Source organism: Camponotus vicinus, unplaced genomic scaffold (assembly GCF_025532165.1).
Source record: "Camponotus vicinus isolate PSW18456_S1 unplaced genomic scaffold, iyCamVici1.0 SCAF_17, whole genome shotgun sequence".
NCBI lineage: Eukaryota > Metazoa > Arthropoda > Insecta > Hymenoptera > Formicidae > Camponotus > Camponotus vicinus.
In genome coordinates, this window is record NW_028141953.1 from 42,501 (window position 1) to 52,500 (window position 10,000).

A 10,000-nucleotide genomic window follows, 5' to 3' on the forward strand; every position below is an offset into this window, starting at 1 on the left:
TAGAGTGAAAGAATTTGTGAATGTTCTGAGGTGCCATAGGTGTTATGCCTATGGCCACATGAAGCGTGAGTGTGTGGAAAAGGAGAGTTTGTGTCAGAAGTGCGGTACGAGTGGACATATGGTGAGGGAATGTAAGAATATGTTTGCGTGCAGAAATTGTAGAATTAAGGGGAGTAAGTGTGACCACTCGGTTTTGTCCGAAGAGTGCCCGGAATATAGACGGGCGCTCGAGCGTGAAAAGGCAAGAGTGAATGATGATGAGTGAGTCTTGTTTAAATGTTGTGCAGTGTAATTGCCAGAAGGCTTACACTGCAATGTGTGATCTAGGTGAGTGGTTGTATGAACGGCGCGTGAGTGTGGCACTGCTGCAAGAGCCGTATGTGAGATTTGGGCGTGTGACCGGTCTGCCGGTGAGTATGAATGTTATTGCGTGCGAGAGTGAATCAATTAAGGCAGCAGTTGTCGTGAGTGATCCTAGCTTAGATGTGATGTGTGTGAGAGAATGTACGAATGAATTTGGTGTGTGTGTATGGGTAAAGGGGGACTTTGGCGAGTTATACGTGGTGTCCATGTATTGCCGGTATGGTAAGTGTATCGAGCCTTACTTGGCATACATGGACGGTGTGCGAATGATGTCCAGGGGAAAACGGGTGCTGGTGGGTATGGATGCGAATGCCATCTCTCCCTTGTGGTTTAGCAAGGGGGAAGGTGGTAGCAGAGAGAGTGAGATGCGCGGTAGAGCTCTCGAGGAATGGATCGTTGCGAATGGTATGTATGTGCTAAACGTGCCAAGCGAAAGCTTCACGTTTAGCGGCCCGAATGGTGAGAGTGACATTGATGTCACTCTCGTGAATGATGCGTGTGTGGGGTGCCGGTTTGAATGGGAAATAAGGCCTGACTGGGGTATTAGCGATCACAATGTGATACTAATACGGATGATATGGGATGATACTGTCGGCGGGATTGAAGATGTGTGTAGATGGATATGTAAGGATGCAGACTGGGAAGGGTATATGAGTGATCTTGTGGAGAGTGCGGCTGAAAACGCCAGATTTATAAATGATGAGATGAATGCGAATGAAATGTTGGAGAATGTGATGAGATGGATCCTGAGTGCGAATGATAGGTGGTTGAAGAGGCATAAGCCCAAGTTAGCAAGGAAGCTTGTATGGTGGACGGAAGAATTAGAGAGACTGAAGAGGAAAGTAAGGAAGTGTAGGCGTGCCTACCAGCGTGCGAGGAAAGGTGATGATAGGGACAGGACGAATGCGAGGGCGGATGAGTATAGGCGAGCGAGGAATGAGTATAAGGAGTGTATATGGAGATCGAAAGAGGCAAACTGGAAACAGTTTGTGGGCACGAAAGGTAATCAGGATCCGTGGGGTGAAGTGTATAGAGTGTGCATGGGGAAATATAGGCGAGACTTATTGAGTAGTATGAAAGTCGGTGATAGAATGACGAGTACGTGGAGAGAGAGCGTGGATGTGTTGTTCGATAGGTTCTTCCCGGCTGCACGAGCGAGTGTGGAACGTGTGGATGAAGCGCAAATGGAGGAAAGACAGTTTGAGTGGGAAGAAGTGAGTGAGGCTATAAAGTCGATGAGATTGAGGAAGGCACCTGGTCTGGATGGGGTAAGCACGGAGATGTTGCGTATGATTTGGAGAGCGATACCGGTTTGGCTGAAGAGAGTGTATGATGTGTGTTTGAGCACTGGCTGTTTTCCCTTGGCGTGGAAGTCTGCGAGAGTGGTTGTGTTGCTTAAGTCCCCCGATAAGGTGCGGTCTGAACCAGGGTCGTACCGGCCCATATGTTTACTATCTGTGCTTGGAAAGGTGCTTGAGAGAATGATGGTGAGAAGATTAGAGCGAATGATGTATGGAAGAATGTGTGACGCACAGTTCGGTTTTACGAGGGGCCGGTCGACCGAGGATGCGTGGAACTGTGTGCTTGAATGGGTGAATGCGTCCACGAAGAAGTATGTTTTAGGTGTGTTCGTGGACTTCAGGGGAGCGTTTGACAATTTAGAATGGGACTGTGTGCTTGAGAAACTGCGTGAGATCGGGTGTGAGGAAATGGGATTGTGGGAGAGTTATTTTAGCGATAGACGGGTGTGTATGAAAGGGGTGCGTGAGACTGTATGGAAGGATGCCCGTCGTGGCTGCCCGCAGGGGTCCATCTGTGGTCCATTTATATGGAACCTTATGATGGACGACCTGCTGTGGCGGCTGCGCGAGTCTGAGTGTAAGGTAGTTGCGTATGCGGATGATTTGTTGCTGATTGTGGAGGGACAAAGCCGAGTGGAATTGGAAAGAATGGGTACCGAGTGGATGAGAGCTGTGTACGAATGGGGAGTGAGAGTGGGTGTAAGTGTGTCCGAGGAAAAGACGGTGTGCATGCTTATGAAAGGTAGTATGGCTGCGACGAGGCGACCGAGTGTAAGAGTGAATGATGTTAATGTCAAATATGTGAGCTGTGTGAGGTATTTGGGTGTGTGGATGGGCGAGAGGATGAGCTTCAAGCCGCACCTGGTGTGCTTGAGGAGAAAGTGTGTGAATGTGGTAGGTAAACTACGGCGTGTACTAAGGAGCGAATGGGGCTTGCGTAAGAGGGCAGTGCGTGTGTTGTATAAGGGGCTGTTCTCTGCTTGCGTTATGTATGGAGCGAGTGTGTGGTGTGGTATGAAGAGATTTGGGTATGCGAGGGATATGATGAATAGATGTCAGCGAGTGGTTCTGTGTGCGTGTTTGAATGTGTGTAGGACCGTTTCTACGGCGGCGATGCAAGTGTTGATGGGTGGTTTGCCGTGGGATTTAGAGTGTATGAGGAGGGGTGTAAGGTTCAAGATGAAGAGAGATTACAGTGTAAATGAGTGTGGTGTGGTTGATGATGACGAGTTGAGAGGAATGGATGAGAGTGAGCGTATGAAGCTGGTGGATGATAGATTGTATGATATGTGGCAGAGAAGATGGGATGAATGCGAGTCTGGGCGAGTGACGTATGAGTTTATTAAGAATGTGAGATTTGCGGAGATGAATGTGTTGTTTGAGCCGAGTTTGTGGATGGGCTTCATCTTGACAGGTCACGGAAGTATGAATGCGTTCTTGTATGGGAGAGGATTGAGTGAGACGGCGGGATGTGCGTGTGGGGCTGAGTGTGAAGACTGGAAGCATGTGTTGATAGAATGTCCGTTATATGGAGACTTGAGAGGGTTGAGCGAATGGGGTGTGACTGTGCGGGCGGATGGTAGTGTAGATGTGGGTGATGTGCTGGAGTGTAAGGATGGGTATGATAGGGTATGCAAGTTTGCTGCGTGTGTGTTTGAAAGGAGACGGATGAGTGGAAACGTGTAAATGTGGGGTATTGTGAGGTGTGCAGGGGAGATGCCTCAGGTAGAAAGGACTTCGGTCTGATTCCTGCAGTGCGTCTTTTGAGGTGTGGCGGCCTCACACACCCGAGCTGGTCGACCGATGCCGAGGATTGTGGGATCCTCAACCGGTAGTGGCCTCGGCCACGAAGATCCAACCGGTGATCTTGGCCGGTACCATGGGAGCTGGGTTACCCCGGGGGACTTGTCTCCCGACTCAGCAATTGCGGTAGGACTCGTGGGGGTAGTGTGTTGATAGCTACATGCTGGCTAGGGGCGTTAGGACCCCGACGGAGGAGCTGCGTAATATACAGTTCGGGTACCAGCCTGCTTAGCTGGTAGAGCGTGGACAGTCGCTCGCCCCAACCAGTGGGTCGCTTCCGGGTCCTACAGCCTGGTCGCAATACTGGTAGTTACTGCTTCGGTATTAACGCGCTGATTGGGCGTATCCCAATCCCGATACCCTGCCCGGGGGTCGTGCGGGTTAGGCTTTGCGGTAGGCACCGCACGTTAAACAAATTACATTATATGTCCCTATCTACTGCCGGGCAGTATTGTGGGTTGTTGTCCGTGCATATCTCGTTGGAGAGATCAGAGTGCAAGCTGAATTGATAGAGTACACGTTGGAAAAGTACACGTTGGTTTAAAGATCTTGGTGGATAAAGCGAAGCCGGCTGCGGCTGGTGGTGCCACTGTGGAGTGGCGGGCATACAAGAATGACCTCTGGCGCTTAAGCGACCCGGAGAGAAGCAGTGGAGGGCCCAGACCGCGATGGGCCAAATAGATAGATATCCAAGGAAGAAATGTAGGGAGAGGTGCGTATCTTCGCGATGCCTTGGCTCGCCTGCCAAGCTCCGATGGCGTACCTGCTCCTGAACGGACTGATCTTAGGCGCGGGATTGCATCTGGATGTTGAGACTAGTCATCATGTGTCGCAGCGTGCCCCGATTTTGTCGGGGCGAGGTGCACGCTGCTGACGCGTATACTGGTTTCCGTCTGGGTGCAATCCCGAAGATCAGTCCAAGAGCTGCTTAGCTCTCGTGTGGTGGCAGCACCTCCCACGACACGAGTGGCAGAGCGCTAGGGTGGGTCAATGCTCCCCACCCAGAGGGAAAAAATTATTTTCCCTCATTTTTATTTTTTATAAAAATTTTTGATTTTTATTTTTTTTTTATTTTTCTGCTGCTTCTCTCCTCCTTATTTTTCTTTCTTTTAGAAAAATTTTTTCTTTTTATTTTTCTTTTGGGTCGCGGGCGCCTCAGGCTCAGCTCATGCTGAGGCCTCAAAGCAACACGCCGCAAAACATCTTAGGCGTTTCGAGGTCAGCTTCTGAAAGCAACACGCCGCCAGGCAACCTAGGCGTGATCCAGGCATGACCTGGGATCACCATTTTTTTCAAAATTGAAAGCAACACGCCGCCAACCAACTTAGGCGTACCCAGGCATGACCTTGGAAATTTTCAATTTTTGCAATTTCCAAAGCAACACGCCGCCCGACAACTTAGGCATGACCCAGGTATGACCTGGTAATTTTCTGAAAGCAACACGCCGCCGACAACTTAGGCATAACCCAGGTATGACCTGGTAAATTTTCACCTCTTGGTGCTTAGCAGAACGCTGACCTCGTGAGGTCATATCTTGTTATGTCTGCTGCCCCGTATGGGTGCTGCTGGCGGCACCGGCCGAGCGGGGCCGGGCCGCGGAACGACGCCGCAAAGTTTTGGCGGGACGGCGAAAGCGACACGCCGCTGGAATGCTGTCTGCTATACAGCATCGGCAGAATTAGGCACCGTCAGCATGCGCCGGGAACGGTGGCCTTTGGTAGTGCATGGCCAGCTTGCTGCTCTGATCGATCCAGCGATAATAGGAGAAAACACCAGCTCTCTCCTGCTGGGCAATGACTCACGATACGGGGCGGCTGCGTCCTCCCAGAATAACCATGCCTCTCGCTGGGACGTCTGGGTGTCACTGCCCTACTGAGCTTGCGTTTAAAAGCGCAAGTGATGTTGGGCAGGTAAGCCCGGAGTCCTGAGAGGCGATGGTTGGGCCGTTGATGCGATCTAGACCTCTGGTTAGGTCCTTCAGCCTCTCACGTGCCCCTTGGATCTGGAAGAGGGCGTACGCCGCTGGGTGCAGGATGCGCATTTATTCGCCTCTCCTGTGTCAAGTCAGCGTTTCACACCTCCACGTGGTGCCCGACGGTAACGTTGCGCTTCCCAGCGCAACGGCTAAGTGATCGCTGGCGCCGCATGTTCCCCGGCCGCCGAACATCAGGCATGGCCAGGTCTGCTTAGGTGGAACATCGGTTGTTGAATGTTTTGCGGGCCAAACCCCAAGGACCGTGGCTGCCTATCGGTGGTCGCGGTAAGGGTATTGGCGCACCCAGGGTGCCTTAGCCGTTCACACCGCAATCCTGGAGGCTTTGCTTAAGGGAACGGGGGCCTTGGCTTAATCGCCCGGGTCGCGAGGTGGGTAGCCTCTATAAAAAACGCCTCCTAATCCTAAGCAGAGGTGCGCGGTGATGGGATGCATGGCCGGGGGGTGGACCGGTCACGAGCGGCCACCTCAGAATACCTGGCGACCTTCTGAGTAAGAAGCCTTCTCTCCGGAAAGAGCGTCACCCGGAGAGTGACTTTTAGATCGTCTCAGCTCGTGGGAACAAAATGGATTCAAGTAAATTAAAATTAAACATTGGGGAATCGGGGGGTTTAGAGAAGGAAGGAGAGAAGGAGTCGATGACTCCGGTCGAGGTATGTGTGGAGAGTATGGACGTGAGTGCGGGTAGACGTGAGAGAAGCGAGAGTGTGTCGAGCAAAAAGAGTGATGCGAGTGTGGGTGCGAAGAGAAGGAGAGTTGTGGAGGATGAAAGTGCTGGGGCGAATGAGTTAGCGTGTCTGAGGATGATTGGGTTGAGACTCCGCAAATTCCTATTTGCGGAGGTCAACAGGGTCTCCAAGAGTGCGAGTGAATATATATTGAATTGCGTGGGTGAATACGAAGAGCAAATGATGCGAATGTTAGCGAGGAATGAGAGATTGCAGGGGAGGTTGGATGAGTGTGTGAGCCGTGTCGGTCGAGATGTGGCCCAAAATGTGTGTGGAAGCGGAGCGAGTGTGAGTTATGCGAGTATGGCTGGTAAGAGTGTGGTAAAAAACTTGAATGTTAATGATACTAGAGTGAATGTTAAAAGCGTGAAAGACAGGAATTTTGCAGTTGTAGTGAAAGCGAAGGATGCGAGTGTTAAAATGACGAGTGAGCAAGTGAAAGAGAAAGTTATGCGTGATGTGAGTAAGTCGTTGGATGTGAGAGTTAAAGCGGTGCGAAAGACAAGGAGTGGAGGAATAGTAGTCGAGACAGTAAGTGAGAATGAGTTAACAAAGATTAGAGAGTGTGGTAAATTTGGTGAGATTGGTCTGAGTGTGGAGATGCCCCGTAGGATTGGTCCTAAGATGATTGTTTATGATGTGCCGAATGAAATGACGAGTGATGAGTTGATGAGAGAATTTTATGAAAAGAATGTGAGGAGCTACGTGTCGGAGAGTGAGTTTAAAGAGCGTGTGAGGATTGTAAGCAGAGGCGGCAAAAAGGGTGCGGCTTGTGGGAATGTCATCCTCGAGGTGCCAAGTCGAGTGAAGAATGTGGTGTGTACTGAAGGACGAGTGTTTGTGGGATGGAAAGCGTTTAGAGTGAAAGAATTTGTGAATGTTCTGAGGTGCCATAGGTGTTATGCCTATGGCCACATGAAGCGTGAGTGTGTGGAAAAGGAGAGTTTGTGTCAGAAGTGCGGTACGAGTGGACATATGGTGAGGGAATGTAAGAATATGTTTGCGTGCAGAAATTGTAGAATTAAGGGGAGTAAGTGTGACCACTCGGTTTTGTCCGAAGAGTGCCCGGAATATAGACGGGCGCTCGAGCGTGAAAAGGCAAGAGTGAATGATGATGAGTGAGTCTTGTTTAAATGTTGTGCAGTGTAATTGCCAGAAGGCTTACACTGCAATGTGTGATCTAGGTGAGTGGTTGTATGAACGGCGCGTGAGTGTGGCACTGCTGCAAGAGCCGTATGTGAGATTTGGGCGTGTGACCGGTCTGCCGGTGAGTATGAATGTTATTGCGTGCGAGAGTGAATCAATTAAGGCAGCAGTTGTCGTGAGTGATCCTAGCTTAGATGTGATGTGTGTGAGAGAATGTACGAATGAATTTGGTGTGTGTGTATGGGTAAAGGGGGACTTTGGCGAGTTATACGTGGTGTCCATGTATTGCCGGTATGGTAAGTGTATCGAGCCTTACTTGGCATACATGGACAGTGTGCGAATGATGTCCAGGGGAAAACGGGTGCTGGTGGGTATGGATGCGAATGCCATCTCTCCCTTGTGGTTTAGCAAGGGGGAAGGTGGTAGCAGAGAGAGTGAGATGCGCGGTAGAGCTCTCGAGGAATGGATCGTTGCGAATGGTATGTATGTGCTAAACGTGCCAAGCGAAAGCTTCACGTTTAGCGGCCCGAATGGTGAGAGTGACATTGATGTCACTCTCGTGAATGATGCGTGTGTGGGGTGCCGGTTTGAATGGGAAATAAGGCCTGACTGGGGTATTAGTGATCACAATGTGATACTAATACGGATGATATGGGATGATACTGTCGGCGGGATTGAAGATGTGTGTAGATGGATATGTAAGGATGCAGACTGGGAAGGGTATATGAGTGATCTTGTGGAGAGTGCGGCTGAAAACGCCAGATTTATAAATGATGAGATGAATGCGAATGAAATGTTGGAGAATGTGATGAGATGGATCCTGAGTGCGAATGATAGGTGGTTGAAGAGGCATAAGCCCAAGTTAGCAAGGAAGCTTGTATGGTGGACGGAAGAATTAGAGAGACTGAAGAGGAAAGTAAGGAAGTGTAGGCGTGCCTACCAGCGTGCGAGGAAAGGTGATGATAGGGACAGGACGAATGCGAGGGCGGATGAGTATAGGCGAGCGAGGAATGAGTATAAGGAGTGTATATGGAGATCGAAAGAGGCAAACTGGAAACAGTTTGTGGGCACGAAAGGTAATCAGGATCCGTGGGGTGAAGTGTATAGAGTGTGCATGGGGAAATATAGGCGAGACTTATTGAGTAGTATGAAAGTCGGTGATAGAATGACGAGTACGTGGAGAGAGAGCGTGGATGTGTTGTTCGATAGGTTCTTCCCGGCTGCACGAGCGAGTGTGGAACGTGTGGATGAAGCGCAAATGGAGGAAAGACAGTTTGAGTGGGAAGAAGTGAGTGAGGCTATTAAGTCGATGAGATTGAGGAAGGCACCTGGTCTGGATGGGGTAAGCACGGAGATGTTGCGTATGATTTGGAGAGCGATACCGGTTTGGCTGAAGAGAGTGTATGATGTGTGTTTGAGCACTGGCTGTTTTCCCTTGGCGTGGAAGTCTGCGAGAGTGGTTGTGTTGCTTAAGTCCCCCGATAAAGTGCGGTCTGAACCAGGGTCGTACCGGCCCATATGTTTACTATCTGTGCTTGGAAAGGTGCTTGAGAGAATGATGGTGAGAAGATTAGAGCGAATGATGTATGGAAGAATGTGTGACGCACAGTTCGGTTTTACGAGGGGCCGGTCGACCGAGGATGCGTGGAACTGTGTGCTTGAATGGGTGAATGCGTCCACGAAGAAGTATGTTTTAGGTGTGTTCGTGGACTTCAGGGGAGCGTTTGACAATTTAGAATGGGACTGTGTGCTTGAGAAACTGCGTGAGATCGGGTGTGAGGAAATGGGATTGTGGGAGAGTTATTTTAGCGATAGACGGGTGTGTATGAAAGGGGTGCGTGAGACTGTATGGAAGGATGCCCGTCGTGGCTGCCCGCAGGGGTCCATCTGTGGTCCATTTATATGGAACCTTATGATGGACGACCTGCTGTGGCGGCTGCGCGAGTCTGAGTGTAAGGTAGTTGCGTATGCGGATGATTTGTTGCTGATTGTGGAGGGACAAAGCCGAGTGGAATTGGAAAGAATGGGTACCGAGTGGATGAGAGCTGTGTACGAATGGGGAGTGAGAGTGGGTGTAAGTGTGTCCGAGGAAAAGACGGTGTGCATGCTTATGAAAGGTAGTATGGCTGCGACGAGGCGACCGAGTGTAAGAGTGAATGATGTTAATGTCAAATATGTGAGCTGTGTGAGGTATTTGGGTGTGTGGATGGGCGAGAGGATGAGCTTCAAGCCGCACCTGGTGTGCTTGAGGAGAAAGTGTGTGAATGTGGTAGGTAAACTACGGCGTGTACTAAGGAGCGAATGGGGCTTGCGTAAGAGGGCAGTGCGTGTGTTGTATAAGGGGCTGTTCTCTGCTTGCGTTATGTATGGAGCGAGTGTGTGGTGTGGTATGATGAGATTTGGGTATGCGAGGGATATGATGAATAGATGTCAGCGAGTGGTTCTGTGTGCGTGTTTGAATGTGTGTAGGACCGTTTCTACGGCGGCGATGCAAGTGTTGATGGGTGGTTTGCCGTGGGATTTAGAGTGTATGAGGAGGGGTGTAAGGTTCAAGATGAAGAGAGATTACAGTGTAAATGAGTGTGGTGTGGTTGATGATGACGAGTTGAGAGGAATGGATGAGAGTGAGCGTATGAAGCTGGTGGATGATAGATTGTATGATATGT